The 24,422-nt window shown below is 34.2% G+C and overlaps 1 long non-coding RNA gene across 1 annotated transcript; it reads left to right on the top strand.

Moving 5' to 3' along the window:
• Positions 1-627: 627 nt before the first annotated feature.
• On the top strand, positions 628-22,981 carry LOC148947742 (uncharacterized). Its single transcript, XR_016142370.1, has 4 exons — positions 628-811; positions 15,003-15,164; positions 22,224-22,434; positions 22,963-22,981. It is a non-coding gene; the product is annotated as an uncharacterized LOC148947742 (long non-coding RNA).
• The last annotated feature ends 1,441 nt before the right edge of the window (positions 22,982-24,422 follow it).

Below are 24,422 nucleotides of genomic sequence, written 5' to 3'. Positions count from 1 at the left end.
TCAACAAAATAAAGAAACAGAAAAATGGAATATCTTCCTTAAATTTGTAACCTATCTAGATTGATTGTTGCCAAAAATGTGAATATACTAGTTTTACAAAGAAACACTAAACTAAGTAGCCAATTTTCAGGCCAAGCTTTGGTTCAGCTACACACCAGTCTTGTATATAATGATTCTCTTTGTTCCTTGTCTTCTAAATACAGACAATATGATCTTCTTCTTAACATCTTGGCATCACCATAGGTTCAGTACAACTGCCTTGGGGAAAATACTAATACATCCTTGAAGTTGTAACCTGTTAGATTGTTTTTTTGGCCAGAAATGACAATATGTCAGTTAAAGCAAAATAAAAAAAACTTTATAGCCAATGTTGAGGATGGTTCCTGAGACTCGGCTTGTGGTTAGCTTGTATATATTTGATTTTTGCATTAAATGGCAACCTCCAATGATTCACAAATTTTTGTTACTCTTTCTTTGGAAAAATGGAGGGCTCCAAAGGGAACACATAGAAACTGAAGGGTCCTTAATTAACATTTGCAAAGTTTATGGCATCTGTGTAGGTTTGTGCTGAGTTTCGTGCCACATTTTGGTAGTGTTGAAGATTGTCTTCTTCTTGTTTCAGAAAAGGTGGACTTTTCAGTCAAGACTATCCAGCCCTATTCCTTTCGACTGATTCTGAGAGTTGAAATGAGCTGCTGCAATGGTTGTCCTTATTTATCTTGAAACTGCTTAGATATTTTGCAGTAAATCTTTTGATTCTAGGAGTTGAAATATCAGAGGATATACATTGAGTTCTTTTCTCTGTGTGCAGGTATTGTCAGTTTGACTCTTAGATGATTGTGAGATTATGTGGTATTTGAAGCACTTTAAAAGTTTAAATTGCAGGGTATACTGTACAGACGTCAGCTTATTACATTCAAATAGGCAATGGTCAATTGTTAAATTTTTTATATTATAATGTGTGCAAAGAGGGGAAGAGGGAATTGAACAATTTGAATTTTGAAACTGATACAAAAATGCCTGATAATTTAGCCCATTTGAGCCTGACCAAATTCTACAATAAACTTTAGAAAGGTTCTTATTAGGGAAGGGGGATAAATTTGGTTTATTTTTATTTAACATTATCTCTGATTGTCTCCAGCAATATATGTCCTTACCTTTGATGGTTTCTAGGAATATATGTGTCTAATTGGGATTTGTCTCCCACTAGGCTAGTCAATATTTAGAGCATTTTTTTGCAATCACCTGAGTGGCTTGGAACATGCTGAAGTTATGTTCTTATGCCTCTTGAAGCAAGAATATCAATAATGTTATGACAGTATAATGTGTATATCCTGCTGATATTGAGAAGGTAAATACTGCAGCTCTAACTTTGACTAAGAGTCAGAATAAAATATAAAATTTTGTAAATTAGGAATTAAGGGTTGATTTTTCATAAGGTACTCTAATGTCAAGATTATGATATTTAACTCTGCAGACATTATAAACACATTCTCATATATTCTCTCACTCATTGCAATATTAAGGTGTGGGAGAAAAGCTCCACTTGGCACTTTCTCATTCATTTTCAACCCATCAGCAAAAATTGGGGAATGGTTTTTATATTTATGGTAATGAATTAAATTCAGCAATTTTTTCTGGATGAAAGCAATGGAGGTAATTTTTTTGTCCACCTTTAGAAATTAGTGTTTATTATGGGGATTGACCAAATCTATGGGGGGGGGGGGGATGGAGGTGCAATAGACTGCTGCACTGGGAGATTTTTTTGGGTTATTGGCAAATTCATTTGCAATGCCTCTATACATGGATGGATTTCTTAATCAGTTATGCTGGGTATGTGAGCTATTGCTTCAATTTTCTCAGATAATCTATTAAAAGAAATCTGTCTTTCATTTACTGTTGATAATCCACTCTCAGTAAGCAGAAACTTAGTATTTCTTGGCTTCCTTAGACAATATGAGATGGATCACATCATTTTGTGTTGTTTCAATTTTTGCATCAGGCTCTTTGCACAAGCACCATAAAAAATGATCCCATTATTAATATAGGTTCTTATATGTCATTTATAAAATTTAAGTAAAGTTTTCTCATTACAACCTCATGGTGTGGATAGAAGTCTTTTTATTATTCTGATTTTATATAGTATTTTCTTTATTATATCTGTGATTTGAAGGTCGAAATTAAGTTTTTGGTCAAGTATTAAGACCTCGGTAATTTATTTAATTATCCTAGGTAATTTATTTAATTATTATTTAGTGTTAATTTTGCCGTTACGTTTTTTGTTTATGGTGGAATTAGATTATTTTCGATTTTGTTGGTGCAATGGGTAGATATGATTTTTTTTAATTTTCAAATTTGAAAAGTGACTTTTGCAGCTTTGAATGTGCAAACTCAAAGGTGTTCCCAGTTGCTCGCAATTCTAGATCATCAGCATATTGTAAATTGGTGTGTGGGAGGCTCAGGTCCCAGAGAAATAAGAAGAAAAGGAGGCAACTCAGGACTGCACCCTGTGGAAGACGTTTGGTTGTTGTAGTTTTGGGTGAGGAACCTAAGCCTACACAAACAGTGAAACCTCGATTTTTAATGAAAGATTAATGAAAAAACTTTTTGAACAAAATAAGTTTTAAAAAAAGAGTAAAGAACTCCATTAAACCAAAAATGAACAAAAATAGAATCATATAATCTACTAAGCATACAACTGCCACAAATCAGTTTCAATAAATAAATAAAACCCAAAACAAACCGAAACTAAAAGCAAGTCAAACTCAAACTGAGCAGAGATTAATCTGAGTAGGGTTCTAAACCCTATGCTTTCTAAAAGCCAGAATATAATTTGTTCTTTCCTGAAAAAAATTCAAATGAATTTACTGAAGATATGTGCATTGTGACTGAAGATGTGTACATATGCTGACATTTATTCCTTAAAATCTTAACTAATTTTTGGTTTCTTAGTTATAAAATTGAAAACATTTAAAAGAATTTTTTCAGTAAAGTACAAATTCTATTGTTTTATTTTAAAAAGTAAAGATGAAACATTTCAAGAAAATACATCTACTTGATAAAGTTGTCTTTGCATTGAATGCTGACAAAGAAAAATATTTGAACTATGAAGCAAGTACTAGTTGTAACACAATTGGAAAAATATACATGTGTTGTCATGACAGTGAAAGATTAGATTCCTTTGGACTACTGATAAAATTCACCAGTACTGATGGTGAATGTGCAAGAATAACATTTACAGAGAAGATGACACTCAAAGAGAATGCAAACATAAAACTATTAGTTGACGAAGAAGGTCAACTTCTTGCTGTTCTGGTAACACTTTACCTGTTGATAGATCCTATAAACATCTTTCTGTTATCAGGATTCAAATGAAAGTAAAGGGAAAAAGAAAGGCCTACTGCCGCACCAATGTCATAGTGAATAGCTTGTCTATGTGCCAAAACTGTAAACTATGTAAAAATAATGTGGTAATAGACAGTGAAATCACAAGTAAAGTAAAAAGGGTATAGGTACACAATATAATAACAGGGTATAAAGATGAATTGATGAAAAACAAAACGCCTGCTAACGTTACTAGTATCATCAACAGTTTACCAGCAGATACAGTCAATGAACCCTATAATACCAATCATGAAATGCGTGATTGTAGCCAACACCATGTAAAAACTCATGTATGACCCCAAAACTGAATAGTTGCCATGCCAAGAGAAAACCTAATGAAGTTTTTTATGGAATGGATTCAAAGAATTCATCTTTTTTCATGATGGTATTCTGCATGTCATTACTTCAATAAAATTATTTTTTTGCATTTCTTTCTTATGTTTCCAATATGTTTAGGGTACATTAGTAACTTCAACGTTTAGATTGTTTATTCAAAAGTCCGAGATACAAGAAAAGGAATTTACAGACATAGGTACTACTAGCAGGCTCATAAGGGGTTTACTAGAGACTGAGATAGGTTAACAGGGTTTTTATCAACAAATTTTCAGACACACAGCTATAGTAAATATTTCATTAGAGCTGGATTAAGGAGTAAAAAAGGGGGTTTACTAGAGCCTGAAATAAATTCAACTTATGTTCTGAATTTTTCTAAAGAAGGGATTGAATTTCAAATTCCAATCTGGATTTTTCTAAAGAAGAAAACAGTTACACTTCTGTTCTTATGTCCCCCAAAACAGTGAAAAAAGTTCATGTTCTGTTTTAAATTTTTTCGTAGAAGAGAAAAAACTTCCACTTCAGTTCTGAATTTCAGTCCTGAATAACACCAACGTGTACATAATGAATAATACTAAGATCTTGAAAAATAAATATCTAGAAGAAAATTTCTTGAAGAAAAAGAAATCTCGAAACAAACAAGAAAAAATCTTGAAGAAAAAGGAATGTCGAAAAAAATAACGCCTTGAAGAAAAATATCTCAAAGAAAAAAACATCTAACGTATTATGTAATACCCAAATGTTTGCTATACGTCATCATTAGTTAAATCCATGGGTTCCCCACTTGACTAGCGGCCCTTAAGCTCTAGTAAACCAGTCACGCAAAATTACGTTATCCTCAATAAATTTATATAGGTAAACAATTACGTACCAACCAAAGAAATCTCCAAGAAAAAAATTCCTGTATGTTATATCACCCACATGGGCGTAATCAATAACACCTGTGTCTTGCCCTGAGAGAATCACCGTTAAACTTTTTCGTGATTAATGGCGAAGAAGAAGAGAGTAGCGGCTATGTGTCTGGTTAAAGTCATTGATCTGGTGGTAACTATATTTCTTTTACATTAAAAAGCTTTTGATACAATAGACCTCGTAATTCTTCTGGATAATTTGGAAAATATAAGAATTGGTGGAATAGCTCCTGATTTATGAGTAGTATTGTATGACTCCCATGACAGCTCTACCTTGATGATACAACAAGAGCCATACTACAATGAGAGCCCTACCCCGTTGATACAACAAAAACTCTATTACAAAGAGGTCCATAAAATTTTTCAAAAGCAGTATTTTTTCAGTGAAATCATTCGATTCATATAACAACAGCCCTATACATCTGGCGTTATCTTAACATCCGGGACGATAAGGGATTCTCGGAATTGAATTTTTTCTAAAACAATGCTATATTTTTAAAGGGGCCTACAGTGTTATCCCAAGCAAATGTTTTGATAAACAGAAGGTGAGTGATATATTTTTCATTTCATGCATATTGGATGGGGACTGTTTCTTATGCAGTTCGGTTTATCAAATGAATTATACAGTCCCCTTTAGTTACTGCAATGTATGTATAGTTTTAAAATCACCGTAACCTACTAGCCTTTATTGAGCTATTGAATTCATTCCGTGGAATAGTTTGGACCTGGACCTTTCATTGGGACTATTAAAAAGAACATTTACTGAATTTTATTTAAATCATTAGTTTAAAAAACCTCTCCCTACTAGATACTTTTGAGCTTTTGTATTTGGTCCATGGGTTATTATTGAACACAAGTCTTAACATGAATATTAGTAGAATACGTATTATGAGTATGAGAGGGTCCACACCCCCAAATAAAATTTTTGTTCTAGTTGTTATCAAGAAAAGGATATAGTTTCTTAATGAAAATGACAGAGCTCTATTCCCCTCGGAGGGGGAGGGGGGTAACTTTTTTTACTTTTTTTTAAACTTTTCTACATGTCTAAAAATCACATCATATATACTTATAGCTCCCACCTGTGATATTTTAAAAGTACAAAATGAGGATAATATAAATATGTCAGTCGTGATGTTTTCTATTAGAAAAATAATTTTCCTAGTGCCGTTTTATTTCCTTTTTACTTAGTTTTTTTTACTTAATATTTATTCAACTTTTTTTGGGACTTAGATTTTTTTAACTTTATATTTTTGTTTCGACACATAGGAACGCACTCAAACATATCGCTCTCAAATTTTATATGTAGTTTGCGAGCTTAGCTCTTTAGGTGAATCTTAATTTTTTTGGACAGAATTTTTGAACTTGGAATTTTTTATGCGCCCCCCTCCATAGTACTCTGTGTTTGGACATCGACAGTAGATTGTTTATTATGTATTTCGACCAATATTATTTGTGCATTGGAAGGATAAATTTACATCATATTAAAAAACAGTGAAGATGAAATATTCGAAGAAAGTCCGTGAACATGATAATGTTATCATTGCGTTGAATGCTGACAGGGATAAACAAATGAACTATGCCAAGTATTACTGGAGGTCAAATTGGAAATATATGCGTGTATTATCATGACAAAAAGATATTAAACTCCTTTGGAGTATAAAAAAATTCAACATTGTTGAAATTTAATAATGCATATAATGTCTATGTGGCAAAACTGCAAACTTTGTAGAAATAATGTGGTAATAGACAGTGAAATCGAAAGGAAAATAAAAATGGCATTGGCAGTAAGCATAACAAAGGGTCTATAGAGATGAATAAATGAAAAACAAAGCAAATACAAACATAACTACTATCATCGATGGTTTACCAACAGAAACAGTCAATGAGCCCAATAATACCAATGATGAAATGTGTTATGAAGTTGTAACTGAATCCATGTTAAACCTCATGTATGACTAAAAAAAATTTCAAGAGAACTATGAAGTATTTTATGGAATAAATTCAAAGTAATAATTTTTTTATGATGATATTCTACATACCATTATTTCAATAAAAATATTTTATGCATTACTTTGTTAAGTCTCCTTTCATTTTAGGGTACACTGAGGAACTTAGCTTTCAGTTTTGAGAAACAAGAATTTATATGATGAAAATGTATCTAATATCCTTAGAAATGTTAGATCATTTTGAGGAACTTAGCTTTCAGTTTTAAGTAACAAGGATGTATATCGTCAAAATGTATCTGATATCCTTAGCAATGTTTGATCATTTTGAGGATCTTAGCTTTTAGTTCTGAGAAACAAGGATGTGTTTGGTTTGGATGCATACGATATTCATAGCAAGGTTAGGTCATTTCGAGGAACTTAGCTTTTAGTTTTGAGAAACAAGGGTGTATATCTTTAATATGCATCTGATATTCTCAGCGATGTTAGATAATTTAGGGGAACTTAGCTTATAGTTTTGAGAATCAAGAATGTATGTGGTCAAAATGCATATGATATCCTTCGCAATGTTATATGATTTCGAGGGAATTAGCTGTTAGTTTTGAGAAACAAGGATATATATGGTTAAAATGCATCTGATATCCTTAGCAATGTTAGATCATTTTGAGGGACTTAACCTATAGTTTCGAGAAACAAGGATGCATATGGTCAAACTGTATCTGATATCCTTAGCAATGTTAGATCATTTTGAAGAACTTAGCTGTTAGTTTTTTAGAAACAAGGATACATATAGTAAAAGTGCATCTGATATCCTTAGCAATGTTAGACGTTTTGTGGCACTTAGCTTTTAGCTTTGAGAAACAAGAATTTATATGGTTAAAATGCAGCGGATATCCTTACCAATGTTAAATCATTTTGAGGAGCTAGCTTTTAGTTAAACTAAAAGCTAAGTTCCTTAAAATGCTCTAAAGTTGCTAAGGATATCAGCTGCATTTTAACCATATATATCCTTGTTTCTTAAAACTAACAGCTAAGTTCCTCAGAATGATCTAACATTGCTAAGGATATCAGATGAATTTTGACCATATACATTCTTGTTTCTCCAAACTATAAGCTAAGTTCCTTTAAGTTATCTAACATCACTAAGAATACCAGATGCATTTTTAAGATATACATCCTTGTTTCTCAACACTAAAAGCTAAGCTCCTCGAAATGATCTAACATTGCTAAGGATATCAGATGCATTTTAACCATATATATCCTTGTTTCTCAAAACTAATTGCTAATTCCCTCGAAATCATCTAACATTGCGAAGGATATCATATGCATTTTGACCACATACGTTCTTGATTCTCACAACTATAAGCTAAGTTCTCCTAAATTATCTAACATCGCTAAGAATATCAGATGCATATTACAGATATAAATCCTTGTTTCTCAAAACTAAAAGCTAAGTTCCTCAAAATGACCTAACATTGCTATGGATATCAGATGCATCCAAACCAAATACAGCCTTTTGCAATTTTTATTTTGCTTTTGATTTCCTTGTCTTTTACCACATTAGTTTTACATAAACTGCAGTCTTGGCTCATATACATGATATGCATTATTACACTAGTTCAGCAGTATGCCTTTGTTTTCCCCTTTACTTTCATTTCAATGCTAATATCGGAATGAGAACGATAGGATCTATCAACGGGTGATGTGTTACCGGAATCATAAGCGAGTTGGCCCTCGTTAAAAAATTCTGTTAAAAAACAGAATCAAAAGGGATTAAGATTCGCCTCAAGGGCTAAGCTCGAAAACTATACATGGCATTTGTGAGCGATATGTGTGACTGCGTTCCTGTTTGTCTGAACAACAATGTAAGTAAAAAAAGAATCTTATGTCTCCCCCCAAAAATTAAATAGATTTTGTAAAAAAAAGTAAAAAAAAATGTCACTACGAACATTATTTTTTATAATAGAAAAAATCACAACTGACTATATGACCCACGTTTTTAAAATATCACGTGTTTTTTTTATACAAGTATATTTGATGTGATTTTAAGACATGGAAAAAAAGTTGAAATAAAAACTGTCAAAAAAGATTGAAAAAAATCCCCCCTCCAAGGGGTATGGAGCCCTGTCATGTTCGTTACGATACTATGTCCTTTTCTAGTTCAGAACTAGAAGAAATATTTAAACAGGGGTATGGACCCTGTCATACTCATACATATTCTACTAATATTCATGTAAAGCATTGATTTCAACAATAACCCATACACAGAATATAGAACTTTAAGAATAACTAGCAGGGAGAGATGTTTTTTTGAACTAATGATTATATATGATGTCCAAACACATAGAATTTAGTATATGCTAATTATAACCGTCCCCATGTTCAAAATTTTCTACGGACTGAATTCAATAGCTCAATAAAGGCCAGTATGTTGCTGCGATTTTAAAATTATACATACAATTCGCTAACTAAAGGGGAATGTAAGTGTCATTTGATAAACCGGAAGTGTATAAAAAAACTGACCCCATCCACTATACACGCAACAAAAAATATAGCAATTACCTCTTGTTTATCAAATTATTGGCTTGATATAACGCTTTTGGCCCCGTTAAAGTAATAGTATTGTAAAAAAAAAAAAAAAAAAAACTCGATTCCAGGAATTTCTTATCGCCCCGGAAGTTGTAATAACGCCAGATCTATAGGGCTCATGTATCAATTGAATGATTTCACCGAGGAATACTGTTTCTGGAAAATTTTATGGCTCTTTTTGTGATAGAGCTCTTGTTGTATCACCGGAGTGGCTCTTGTTGTAATACGGCTCTTGTCGTATCACCGGGGTAAGGCTGTTATAAGAGTCATTAATACAATATTACTTTTATGAGATCGCATTTATCTGAACGAAGTTTTAAAGTTCAAGTTGGCGAGGAATCATTTCATATTTTTCCACTAGAAAATTTAGGGGTATCCTTGGTGTCTGTATTTGGGCCGATGCTTGTTTTTCAAAAATATATATGATCTTCCAAATTGCATGACTTCGGAAGAAGAATTACCGATATTGTTTGCAGATTACACTGTAATTAGTTTGAAGATGGACAATGAGGAGGACTTTTGATTGTCCCTTGAAACTGTTGCTTTGAATGTAGATTCTTGGTTTAGTGTTAATCATCTAATACCTAAAGGAGGCCCTAGACGGTCAATCATTTTCATCAAAAGCTTCCGTCAATCGATTGACTCAATTGACCGTCTAGGAAACTCTTTGACGCTTTATTCATGGTTCTTTTACACATTGCGGAAATTCATGCGGATTTAGCAATCCGTGCGGAAATTCCGTCCGTTTTTGTGCTAGAAAAAATGTCTAGCTTTCCGCATCGTTTTGGTCAAATCAGGACGGAATCTTGGCAAAATTTTTAAATGAATAAAATCATGAGTATGGATTATCAAAAACTACACCATCTTATAACTTTGATTCAAGGCTACACCCAGATTCTATGATCCTGCCTACCCAGGCTATAAGAAAACAAAGAAAAACGGTGTTATTTGGCTCTCTATTGTTCAACAGCTTTCAGAAGAGGGTAAGATCAGAAGTCATGCTGTTGCAATAATTTGAAATCTTTGCCTTAAAACGCAGCGTTATTTTAGCCATAGTCAAACAGTTCGTGGTAACGAACTGTAAGTAAGGAGCGACCCGGCTCAATGGTAACCGAAACTCTAGAAAACGGGTTTTTGATACCAATAGATATATCAAAAGAATCAGATTTCAATGCTGATTTCAAATATATAACTTTCATTAAGTTTAGTGCTACCCATCAAAAGTTACGCCCCTGAGAAAATTTTGCTTATTTTCAAAAAAAGGGGGAAAGACCCCCTAAAAGCTATAGAACATTAATGAAAATCACACCATAAGATTTAACTTATCAGATAACCCTACTGTAGAGGTTTAAAGCAACTATCAAAAAAAATTTGTTATTTTTCATTTTTTGCCAGAAGAAATAACGCTGTTGCGTGTTTTTTGTGTTTTTTTTTTTTTTTTTTTTTTTTTTTTTGCCAGGGGTGATCGTATTCACCCAATGGTCCTAAAATATCTCAGTAGGGCCCATTCAAATGGAAATTAAAAGTTCTAGTGCCCCATATACGGAATAATTTCTGTTCGTTTTAAGTTTTAATGTCGCTCCTTACTTTCAGTTTAAAAAACTAGTTTTTTTTATTTAATTCGAACAGATACGGACGGATTTCCGCATGGATTTCCACAATGTGTAAATGAACCATCGATCGTTGTCGGTTATTGATAGAAAGTTAATATGACTGAATCAATTTGATCAAAAACAGTGTATTACATTAGCTTTGGTCAAGATTGAAGATTAACTAAAGCCGATTCAATATTAATTATTGCATACGTCAATCGATAGATGATTAAGAATTTATTGTTTTTGGGAAAAGTTCGAGGTGAGTTAGGTGTGTGTCATTTTGAACTATAATTATTGAAGTTCCCTCCGTAAAAAGAGTGAAAATATTTAGATATTTAGGTATTTATATAGATTCATCTTTGTCGTTTAAGCATATATTAGTAAACACGTGGCTGTTCAGGAATCTTGGTTGTTTGCATAGATTAGTTTCTGTTTCCAAAACAAATCATGAGCACTTTATATTTCTCATTAGTTAAATGCTATTTTCAATATTTTCCGAGCGTTTGGGATGCTGATATTCTCTTCATATTTACGAGGGCTCCAGATTGTTTAAAATAAATCACTAACAATCCCAGACCATTTTTAACACTCTAGGAAGATGGAAAATTTATCTAAAACTGAAACATCTTTTTTATTTCCTTATATCCTCAATTTGCAACAAATTTTTCACCTTAATTTGGGCATATGGTTTTAAAAATCAAAGCTATAGATTATTTTTTTTTCATAGAATGACACTTCTGGTTGAAACTAAGCATAACCATTTATCAAGATCTAGGAATAAATTTCTTTTTCTGTTTGTTAAAAATAAGAGATCAAGACGCAGATTAAGATATCAACTTCCCCAGAATGCCAACAAATATAAGCTATTTTATTTAGCAAGTGAATGATCATCACTATACACTTAAAAAGAGATTGACAGAGATAGTCCTTTTCGCCTAAAGTAGCGATTACTGAATGTATTATTGATTTATTTATATTTTGGTTCCCATCCCTATCTCCACAAGTCAGTGTTTCTTTCCTTTCTTTTTTCCTTCTCTTTTTTCTTCCTTTCTTACTTTCTTGTCCTTTGTACTCCGTGAGAGTACAAATGTTTTTAGGGGGTGGGATTTATCCCTTTTTTTTCAATGAAAATACCCCTTAAAACTTTTTTTTTAATCTAGGAAGGGGCTCTCTAGGATTCTGGATTCCAACTTCCGTAGGTTTGGTATTAGTCGATTAGCACGAAACCAAGAAATTATATTCAAAGCAATAGTTTTTTAATGAAAATACTCCTCAAAGCTGTATTTTTGAAAATTCAGGACTCCAAGATTCTGGATTTCAACTTCTGTAGGTTAGACACAGAAAAGCATGAAACCAAAAATTTACATTCAAAGCAACAGTTTCGAGGGATCATCGGAGGTCCTCCTCACTGCCTGCCTTCAAACTAATTGCTGTGTACTCTGCAAACAATATCGGTAATTATTCTAATATATATGTTGTCTGCCTTTTTTGGATAAATTTATGTGTTGCGTTTTTAGTGAATAGAGTCACCAAGACTCGTGACCTTTTTTCTCAAACTCAAAATTATAACATTTTAGATATTTTTTATAGAGTGATAAGATATTTTTCATCTATATTAATTTTTGATATTTTTAATTCATAAAATGTGGAAAAACGGTTGAAAAACTGATGTGCCAGGTGCTTCTGCTTTTGTTTGCTTTTTATCTACTATTTCCTTCTTTTTTTTAAAATAAATATATTAAAAAAAACTTTTTCCACGAAATAAGTTTCTCAAAGAAAAGTAAAGAACTTCATTAAACAAAAAATGAGCAAAAATAAAATCAAATAATCTACCAAGCGTGAAACTACCACAAATCAGTATCGATAAATAAATGAAACCCAAAACGAACAGAAATTAAAATAAATAATCGAGTCAAACTCAAAACGAGCAGAAATTAACATAAGTTGGGCGTAAAACCCCTGTGCCTTCCCAAGGCCAGAACAAAATTTGCACTTTACTGGAAAAAATATAAATGTTTTTACTTTTATAACTTTAATAAATCAAATAATATTGACATTTTGATTGCTAAATATCAGTATATGTATATTGAACTGACAATGGACTTTCATTTGTATTTTTTCAGTAAAGTGCAAATTTTGTTCTGGGCAGGCAGATCATCTTGTCTTTCCAGAAGATTATGATGCCAGAAGATGGTGGTTGTTGCTAGTTGTCATGTTTTCAAATTTTGGAGAGATCAGTGTGAACATTGAGCAGGCCTATGGGTTCTGGTTCAGTTATTTATATGGTAAACAAAAGCTTTACCAGATCCCCATTGGTCTCATTTTTGGTGTCAAGAAGGTCCCTAAAAGTCCCTTTTTTTGCCAAAAATGTCTCTAAACTTCTTATTTTTTACTCATGAAACCCATTTTTCTCTATTTTTTTTTCATCTTGCATTCCTTTTGATAAATTTTGCTTTCTTGCTGCCTATGATAAATACAATAAGTTCCTTTGCTTCTGAAATATCATAATAATCATCTTATCATGGTAACAGGCTTGGTTTCAAACAAATTTATCACTGATTCTTAACGACAGGATAATATAGACGGTGACTGTTATTGCGCATTATTTATATAATTAAGCCAATTTATAAGAAAGGTGATAAAAGCGAGTGTGGTAATTATCGAGGCATTAGTCTGGTCTCTGTAGGCAGTAAATTACTTAGTAATATGATACTTTTTAGACTGAGAGCTGCCGTTGACAAAGTTTTAAGAGAAGAGCAGTGCGGTTTTAGAAAAGGTAGAGGATGTGTCGACCAAATTTTTAGGTCTCTTAGGTTAATAATTGAGAAGTGCCTGAGTTATCAAACACCTTTGGTGCTCAGTTTTATAGATTACGAGCAACCGTTCGATTCTGTTGATAGAAGAGCTTTAGTAAAGGTTTTATCCTTGTATGGTATACCAGACAAATACGTTAAAGTGATTAGTGCTATGTACGAGAATAACACTGCTGCGGTTAAGGTAGGAAATGAGGTTAGCAGCTGGTTTTGTATTAAACCAGGAGTTAAGCAGGGCTGTATTCTATCCCCCTTTATATGGAGTATTTTGATGGACTTTGTTTTAAGGAGCACAGGAAAGGCAATGGGAGACCACGGAATCAAATGGGAAGGAAAAAGTCTTCTGGACTTGGATTATGCTGATGATTTAAGCATCCTAGATGAAAGTGTGAGCAAAATGAATGAAGTTTTAGAGGTTTTGCGAGTTCAGGGTGCTAGAATTGTTTGGAAAATTAATGTTAGGAAGACTAAGTCACTAAGGCTAGGAATAAGTGAAGATGAAAAGGTGACGTTGGGTAATGAAAAGATTGATCAGGTGGGCAGCTTCACTTACCTTGGTAGTATTATTAGTAAAGATGGTGGGAGCAGTGAAGATGTTAAAAATAGAATAGCCAAGGCTCAGGGTGTTGTTTCACAGTTATATAAAGTCTGGAAGAATAGGAAGATAAGTCTGCTAACCAAGATTAGAATATTAGAAGCTACAGTGATGACAGTGGTCAAATATGGCTCTGAAGCATGGACGCTCCGAAAAGCGGATGAAGATTTGCTAGATGTTTTCCAGAGGAATTGCTTAAGGATTGTTCTGGGTGCCCGGCTGACTGACCGTATTTCAAACAATAGGCTAGACGAAAAATGTGGTTCAATACCGGTCTCTAGGGCTATAATGAAAGAAAGGCTGAGGTGGTTAGGGCACGTTGTGCGGATGAAGGATGACAGATTACCGAAGATTGTTCTTTTCGGCCAACCATCTTGGGCTAAACGGAAAGCAGGTCGCCCCGTCTGGGGTGGGAGGACGTCATAAAGAAAGATTTAAAGGAAATGGGAACTTCGTGGGCAGGTGTAAAAAGGCAGGCTTTGAATAGATTGGGGTGGAGGAGGATCGTGCGTAGCTGTGTTGGCCTCAGGCGGCTTGGTGCTGCGGTGAGTTGTTAGTAGTAGTAGTGGTTATTGCGCATATAAAAAACAATACAAAGGCACGCAATTTAAGAAAAAAGAAAATTAAATTAGGGTATTTATATTTCTTTCAATTTTAATTGCCACCATGGCAAGTGTGTCACAATCTTCTTCTAAATCTTACAAAAAATAATCAGATTTGTAATACCTTTGACTGCTGACGAATTGAGTCTTTTCTTTCAAATGTATTATGAAAAAATCTGCTCTGCAGTGTTTAAGAGTCATTACTTGTTATCAATTCTTATATCTTTTGTATTTTAGGACTCTCCTGACTAAAATCTGTGTTGTGTCCAAGTTTCGGTGATAGTATTATAGTTATCATAATTTGCATTAACTCCATTCCAAGATCTTTCATGGACTTGCCACGAATTTCGAAAATGGCTGATCCCATCACAGTTTCTGAGGATTCTTTCATTAAAAACGGTAAATTATTCAGTTAAGTTGTCTGTTATAAAATAAAAGAAAAGCTACAGCGTTGGGCGCCATGAAGGGGTGGGGGGCACGGGGGGCCGCCCCCCCTGGCTGAATGATGGTGCTTTATTTTTATACTTTTGTGCTGAGATTTCTATTATATATCATTAAAACTGCCAATTAGACGAGGTTTGCCCCCCCCCTGGAATTCTGCTTATGGGCACCCATGACTACAGCTTTGTGTTTTATAGACAGGAGAAGGGGCCTGTACAAGAATTATCCGAGTGATATATCATATGAAAACAAATGGAATGTAAAGAAAGTGGAGAAAACATTAAAATATGAACTAAGGAAGTTCGAAGTGCAGAACATGGATAACATTGCCGAGGATCTGGAAGACGCTGCTAGAAGGCAAAATAGTAAAGAATTTGCATGTTAATAAATTGAGAGGGAGTTGTCAATCCGGACTTGTCCCAGTTAAAGCTAGGAACGGGGCTACAATTAGTGATAAATAAAGCGTTAAAGAAAAGTGGGCAGAACATTTTGAGAACGCAAATAGTAGTATTTAATTTAGTCATATACATCCTCTAGTTGACATAATGGATAAAACCTAATACCTTTCCCCAAAAATTATATCTATGCTCTTTCACAGCCTGCATACACGTACACTTTTTTGACTTAGTAAAATTTTAATAGCAGAAGTAGTTATAGAAGTAACCTTGATACTTCGGGCTTAATACCCTCAGTCGTTCTTGGTATACTGCTTAGATGCCTTATTGGCAACCAGCATACAAACAGTGCGTTTTGATTTGATTTTAAAGCAACATTTAGTTTTAAGCATAATGGGCAAATTGGTTCTTGGTGAATACCCCCGGGCGAATACCCCCCCCCCCGGGAAATACCCCTCCCGGAAAATACCCCCTTCCCCGCGGAAAATACCCCCCTGAAAAACACCCCCCGTGGTAAAATAAGGCTTTCCAAATTTGAGAATTTTATTTGAGTTTCATTTTTTCAATTTTCGTAGGGGGACGGAATTTTGTTACTAGTGTATTATGCACAACTCACTCAAGTTTACGCTGTGTAAAATTTGAGAACACACCGGTTTTCCGTTAGTTTCTTCGTTACTTTAGAAATAAATTTGCGCTATAGATTTGCACATTCTGGGAGAAGGGGGGGGGTGAGGTAAGCATAGCGGGTCTGCATGCAAAATGTGTTTGGTACAATTACTCTGCAAATTAGATAGATAGACAAATAAGTGTATTTTAAAGCCAAATATACAGCCACGAACACAGTAAAATAACATAAATGAAATGCATAAATAACATAAACTTTGATCAGCGATCAAACAGTTCGTGGTAACGAACTATAAGTACGGAGCGACCCGGTTCAATAGTAACTGAAACTCTAAAAAAAGGAATTTTGATACCAGTAGATACATCAAAAGAATCGGATCTTTATGCTGATTTCAAACATATAAGTTTCATCAAGTTTAGTTTTACCTATCAAAATTTACGTGCCTGAAAAAATGTGCCTTATTTTCGGAAAAAATGGGGAGACAACAGTGATAGAATCTTAATGTAAATCAAACCATAAGATTAAGCGCAACAGAAATCCGTACCGTAGATGTTTCAAGCTCCTATCTGCAAAAATGTGGACTTTTGTATTTTTTGCCAGAAGAAAGATCACGGATGAGTGTTAATTTGTTTGTTTTTTTCCCAGGGGTGATCGTATCGATCCAGTAGTCCTAGAACATCGTGAGAGGGCTCATCTGAACGGAAATTAAAAGTTCTAGTACCCTATCTAAGTGACAAAAAAATGGAGGGCAACTTAGCCCCCTCCCACGATAATTTTTCCCCGAAGTCACCCAATCAATATAATCTAGATAGCCATTTTGTTCAGCATAGTTGAAAATTTAATAAATATGTCTGAGGATGACTTAATCCCGCACAGTTCCCGGGGGAAGGGCTGCAAGTTATGAACTTTTCCCATTGTTTACATATAGTATTTATTATTGAGAAGCATACATACGTTTTCAGGAGGGATTTTTTCTGGTGGAGGGTCGGAGGAAGGGTTACTTGGGAGGATCTTTCCATGGATGATGTTTCCTTGGGGGAAGGGACATTTCTATGAAAGGGGCACGATTACCCAGCATTATTTAAAAAAGATCAGAAATTAAATAAAAAAAACAAGTTTTTTCAACTGAAAGTAAGGAGTAACATTAAAACTTAAAACGAACAGATATTATTACGTATGTGAGGGAGTTTGCCTTCTAGTCAATACCTTTTTACTTTAACTGACATATTTATTCCATTGCCTTTAAAAAAATGTTTGTCTCTAAGCTTCATTAAAAAAAAGTTTTTTCAACTAAAAGGAAAGAGCAGCATCCTGGTGTCTATACAGGCTGTCAAGATTAAGTTAAAAATTTGTATTAAGTTAAAAATTTTATCTCGTGTTGAAGGGGATGTTAAAAAAATGTGCTATTTGCATACTACTGCTAAAGGTACTACAACTGTTGCTATGCTTAATTACTGAGCCATTTGTCAAAACTTTGTTTGGATGTTTATCATGGGAAATGATGGGCGTGGAGGAGGGGGTCTCTCAAACCACTTTGACTCTGAAAAGGGAAACTATAACTTGTAATATAAAATAAAATGAGACGCATCTGAATTTAACACGACCATCCATTCCATATAAACCTCATATGCCCCCAGGGCATATCTTAAAGCCCTCGCCTCAGGGCTCTGGGGGGTTTTGCCAACCCTGTAGTAATTGTTATATGTTCTTTTGACTATTTTAAACAAAATTGCCATCGTACAATTTCAATCAGATACAGTTTGTTAAAATAAGGGTTGTTGGGTGAGGGGGGGGTGGGAGCTAATCACCATTGTATTTTAAAAGGGCCACCAAATGAGAACTATATGAGCCACCTCCAAAGTGTGTATAACCATCCCTTCCATAAGAACCTTAAATGTCCCAAGGGCATAACCTATAACCCTCGCCCTCAGGGTCTGGGGGTTTGTATCAACTTCAAAAGCCTTGCTATATGATATTTGGACTATTTTGAACAAAAGGACTGTCTCAAATATCTGTTTAATACATCTCGGGAAATAAACGACGTGTTTGTGCGTGTTTTTTTTGGAGGGGGGGGGGTTGACTTTGACTCTGAAAAGGGAAACTATAACTTGTAATATAAAATAAAATGAGACGCATCTGAATTTAACACGACCATCCATTCCATATAAACCTCATATGCCCCCAGGGCATAACTTAAAGCCCTCGCCTCAGGGCTCTGGGGGGTTTTGACAACCCTGTAGTAATTGTTATATGTTCTTTTAACTATTTAAAACAAAATTGCCATCGTACAATTTCAATCAGATACAGTTTGTCAAAATAAGGGTTGTTGGGTGAGGGGGGGGGGGAGCTAATCACCATTGTATTTTAAAAGGGCCACCAAATGAGAACGATATGAGCCACCTCCAAAGTGTGTATAACCATCCCTTCCATAAGAACCTTAAATGTCCCAAGGGCATAACCTATAACCCTCGCCCTCAGGGGCTGGGGGTTTGTATCAACTTCAAAAGCCTTGCTATATGATATTTGGACTATTTTGAACAAAAGGACTGTCTCAAATATCTGTTTAATGCATCTCGGGAAATAAACGACGTGTTTGTGCGTGTTTTTTTTTGTGTGGGGGGGGGGTAGTTGCGCTCGGACCACTGCGACTTTTAAAAAGGGCACTAGAACTTCTGATTACCAAACCAATGAGTCCCCTCCAAAACATATATGACCACCCTTTCTCTAAGTGTGTTATATGACCCCCTGGGCATAATTTACAACCCTTTACCATAGAGCTATAGGGGGGCGGGGGGTCTTCCTCACAGACATAAATTCCGAAACCTTCAAATACGATAAATAAAATTGTTATCTCCAAATTTCGATTGGAGGTGTTAAGGGAAATGATTAGCGTGGTAGGGGGACTGGTCCCTATCAAACCTCTTTGACTCTTAAAAAGGGTATTAAGACTTGAAATTTCAAATCAAATACCTGAAGTTTATACGACCGCCCATTCCATTAAAACCTTATATGCCCTCATGGTATAACTTAATACCTTATCCCCAGTCGCTGAGGGGTTGTGTCACCCCTAGAGATATATTATTTGTTTTTTGGACTATTTTGAACAAAATCGCTATCTCATAATTTCAATCAGATGCGTCGGCAAAAGACAGCGTGTTGTGGGGTGGGGGATGGGTGGTAACTGGCTTTGATTACTTTGGCTCTTAAAAATGGCAATTGAAATTCAGATTGCCAATCCAATGAGTCCCCTCCGACGTATGTACAACCACCATTTTTATAAAGACATTATATACCCCCGGGACATCACTTACAACCCTTGCCCTGAGAGTTTTGGGGATGTCTTCCTTAAAGACATAAATTTCTAGACTCTACAACTAGAATAAACAAAATTGCTATCTTCAAATTTTGAATTCAAAGCACAAATAATGCATACTGCATGCCGGACAACGAAGAATTATCAATTAATATCATTTAATGATTGAATGTCTTGGGGGAATGATTAGCGGGGGGGGGGGGATTGACTGCTCGCAAATCACTTTTGACACTTAAAAAGGTTCATATCTTTCAATTTTGAATCGAATGAGCCCCATCTGAAGTTTATGCGACCACTAATTCCATAACAACCTTACAAGACCCCAGGCCATAATTTAGAACCATATCCCCAGGGCACTGGGGGTTGCGTCACCCCTAGATTCATTGTTTTAGTTTTTGGGATTATCTTGAACAAAATTGCTACCCAAAATTTAATCAGATTTGTTTGATGAAAAGGGGGAGTTGGGGGGCGGGAGCTGCCCTCCATCACTTTAGACTCTTAAAAGGGAACTAGAACTTCTAATTTTTAGCCAAATGAGCTACCTCTAAAGTTTATACAACCATTCCTTGTATAAAAAACTTAAATATCCCCTGGGCATAGCTTACAACTTTTGCCCCATGGCTCTGGGGTTTGTTTCAACCCCAAAAGCCTTGTTATATTATGTTTAGCCTATTTTGAATGACCATCTCAAAATTTCTATTACATGTATTTTGGGACAATACGACGTGTATGTATGGGGGGGGGTAGCCTCCTAGTAGTAACCTATTACGCAGTCCGAAACTAAATCGTATAATGAGACCTAACACATTACATTTGGAACTAGATATGAGTCAAATCTTGTCAAACAAGTTAATAACCTGTAGCTTAAAGGTATCTGGACTCTTGTCCAGTATCGATTACATTATTAGAGGTATGAAAGGTAACTCATTTCCATAAAGCTAACTTAATGATGATTTGAATAATAGGGATGAGACAGAGCTCGATAATACTCTTCAAGGCTGTATCCAGGGGGGGGGGTTACCCGGTTTGAACCCTCCCCCCCCCCCGAAATTGTTGACCGAGTCGAAAATAAGTCGAAAATTAGTAAAACCTAGGTAAAAATCAGTAAAATTAGTCGAAAAGTGAGTCAAAAATTAGTAAACCCCCCCCCCCCGAAAAAAATCCTGGATCCGCCCTTTATTTTCTTAATTTTAATTGGATTGTTTGTTAGTGATAAAAAGGGTTAAAGCTGCTTACCAGTTAAGGTAAGTCTAGGGAGGGGGTAGCTTTCACTTAACTTGACATAAATGTTGGAATAAAATTATTGGTATCAATCTATGGAAACGGTTAGCGATGACAAGAAGATTTTGTGACTTAACTTGCCTAATACACAAATACCAATTGAAAAGTCTTGCCAATATATAATTTGCTTTAGTATTGGAGTAAAATTGAAACTAAGTATTGCTAAAAAATTGAAACTAATAGAGTCGTAGGCGCTAAGATAACCTTGTGACTTAACCTAGCTTTACTTCTGGGCAGTGTTCTGTATAATACATAAGGACCAATTGAGCAGTGTCGTTAATATAAAATATGCTTTAGCATTGGAGTGTGCTAAAAAGTTGAACTAATAGAGCCATAGGCGCCAAGTAAACATCAAGTGACTTGACTTAGCTCTCACTTCTTAGCTGTGGTCACTATAATAGACAACTACCAATGGACGAATGTTAGGAATATAAAATATACTTTAGTATTGACGTATTCTAAAAAATTGAAGCTAATAGTATTAGATGCTAAGAAAAAATTTTAACATAGAAATTCAGAACAATCCTTAGTAATCCTTAAAAATCAACTAGTGAGATGATTATGGGTTTGAACCATCAAGGACCGCAACCACCAATGACGCTAACCACTAAGGACCTCAAGCTCCAAGGTTCCCCTCTCCCCAAACTCCAAGAGGCCTCCTCCATCGAACTTTTTCTTTATACTTTTATTGAAATTTTTGTTAATTTACTTTTTTTATATTTTTTAGCATGATAATTTCTTTTTACTTTTTTATATGTCTTAGAATAACATGAAACATACTTAAAACATAAAAAATTCACATTCAATGTTTTCCGAATTCAAAATGAGAATGATATAGATATTTTAGTTGTGACTTACTATTAGAAAAATAATGTTTGTAGGAGCACTTTTTTTTGGACTGAATTTTTTCGTACTTTTGGAAAATTATTCAACTTTCACATGAGATATGCTTGCGGCTGTACAAATCGTAAAATTCAGGACAATCATTAGAAATCCTTACAAATCAGCTAGTGAGATGGCTATGGATTTGAACCATAAAGGACCGCAACCATCACTGACTCTTACTACCAAGGACCTCAACCGCCATGGGCCCCCTCTCCCCAATCTCCAAGTAGCCGCCTCCCTCCAACTTTTTCTCAAAATGACATTAAATATAGTTGTGGCTGTACCAATCGTACTCTATCCTTGCTCATAGACAAGACATGGCTTTCCCAGTGGTAGTCTATGGTCAGTTATCGATACTACGTGGCTGAACTATTTGAGAACTAGAGTTATATAAATCAAGAACATAGTAGATTTTAACTTGGATCAATGTTTTGAGTTCCAATTATCTTTTTATTGTGACTGTATGATTTGTAATGGCCACTATCATGACTTCATTAATTCACATGAGATTAATGTAGGAAATTTAGAAATCGTGGAAAATGAAATAGAAGAGGACAATTTGGAAGAAATGAGAAGTAGAATCTTTGACGGAATGGAGAGAATAAAGACAGACTCATCAGTTTCTCCAGTGGAAGAGAGTGACCAATATCACAAGAAACAATACAAACAAAGAACATCCTCTCCTTTTCAAGGAAGATCAGGAGCAAAAGGAAGGTCTCGCATAAGGAGGTTTGACATGTCAGAAATTGAAGACCGAAAAAGAGACATAGAGAAGACAGATATCTCTACAGGGACCCAATCAGGAGAGAATACAATCAACAAATTCAAAATATCCAAAATTATTCAAAGTTGTTCAATGTTATTAATAATGTGTAATAGTGTATGTAACATATTTATATGTTAATATTCTACATTTCATTATTCCATTAAATATTTTTTATGCATTAATTGGATATATTTGCATTATTTTTAGGGATATTAGAAACTGATATAAATTAACAGAACTTATTTCTTCTACCAACTAAGATGTAAATCTCAGAGAATGGTAGCTTCATTAAGAGATACATATTATTTTTTATTTTGGAGGGGTGTCTTGAGAATATTTTTTTAATTGCTGAAAATAATTATTTTAAAGACTTTTAGTGTAGATACAGGTAAGTAATATTTAGATAATGGATTATAATGAGGGCTTGGAGTTATTTTTATGTTAAATTCATCGTATTTTTTTCTATATTGTGACTTTCTTTTTATTTTTAGGTCACTTTGTATTGGATAAAAAATATCTAAAGCATCTTTAGAATAGATACAGTTAAGTAATATTTAAGAGAATTTTTAGCAAATATTCTAATTTATTTATTTTTGTTACAAGTAGAGCCGTTTTTTAATTTCTTTTATTCTGATATCTGAAGCATCTTTAGAATAGATATAGGTAAGTAATACTTAGGATAATTCTTCGCGTATATTCTTAATGTACCTATTTTTTTACAAGTAGGGCCTTTTGTAATTTCTCTGATTCTGGTATCTGAAGTATCTTTGGAATAGATACAGGTATGTAATATTATAGATAATTGATTAGAATGATGCCTTGGAGTTATTTTTTATTGTAAATTTTTTTTTGTTTTTTTTTGTTTTTTTACTATCTTGTGACTTGCTCTTTTTATTTTAATTTTTCAATATTTAATGAACAAAAATATCTGAAGCCTCTTTACAATAGATACAGGTATGTAATACTTAAGATACTTCTTCGCATATATTTTGATGCAATTATTTTTATTATAAGTAGATCTGTTTTGAATTTCTTTTATTCTGGTATCTGAAGCATCTTTAATATAGATACAGGTAAGTAATGTTTAAGATAACGGATTATAACGAAGGCTTTGAGTTATTTTTATGGCAAATTCATCATATTTTGTTTACTATATTGTGACTTACGTTTTTTTAGAGACATGCAAGTGAGCTTAGCGTGCTAAGCTCACTTAGCGCGCTAAGTGAGCTTAAATAAATATAACTTTTTTGCATGTCTCTCACTATAGCCGTTTGTCTGAGGGATTGTGCTGCTATCTATAACAATAGATGTGAAGATGGCAGCAGTAGTCTCTTGATTCTGTGAAATGTTGTAAGATCCTTTTGATGCTAAGAAATACCTGTGTAGTTCTATTTTTTTTATGTAAAAGTACTTTTTGAATTAATTTTTGATACTCAGTCAACAATTAATGAATTTATGAGTCTGATAGTAGTATTTGTGTCTCTGAAATATCCTTTTCTTACATCTCTGACTTTTTAATAAACATTCTAAAAGTTTGACTTGCTAGCGTACTAAATTGCACACTCACATAGATATTCTCCAATAATGTTTTATGGGCAAGAAAGTAAGGTTATTTCTGTTGTTTTCGCAAGGAACTATCCTAGCTTTAGTCCTAAATGCAAGAAAATATCTAAATTGTAGGCATAGATTCGCAATATTAGCGATTACAGAAATTCCCCATGAATGTTTTATTGGCAAGAAAATAAGGTTATATCAGTTTTATCCCAAGGGGTTGCCCTAACTTTAGTCCAAAATGCAAGGAAATAAATAAATTGCACGCATATTCGAGAAATTAGTGATTGTAGATATTCCTCATGTATATTTTATTTGCAAGTGACTCAGGTAATTCCTGTTGTTTCCCAAGGGGTTGCCCTTGCTTTAGTCAAAAATGCAAGGAAAATACTAAATTGCT

Source organism: Artemia sp. Qi Xiang Cuo, chromosome 10, assembly GCF_049724085.1.
Source record: "Artemia sp. Qi Xiang Cuo chromosome 10, ASM4972408v1, whole genome shotgun sequence".
Classification (NCBI taxonomy): Eukaryota; Metazoa; Arthropoda; class Branchiopoda; order Anostraca; family Artemiidae; genus Artemia; species Artemia sp. Qi Xiang Cuo.
Note: the sequence above shows the minus strand (reverse complement) of the source record. Positions and strands in the feature narration are given on the sequence as shown.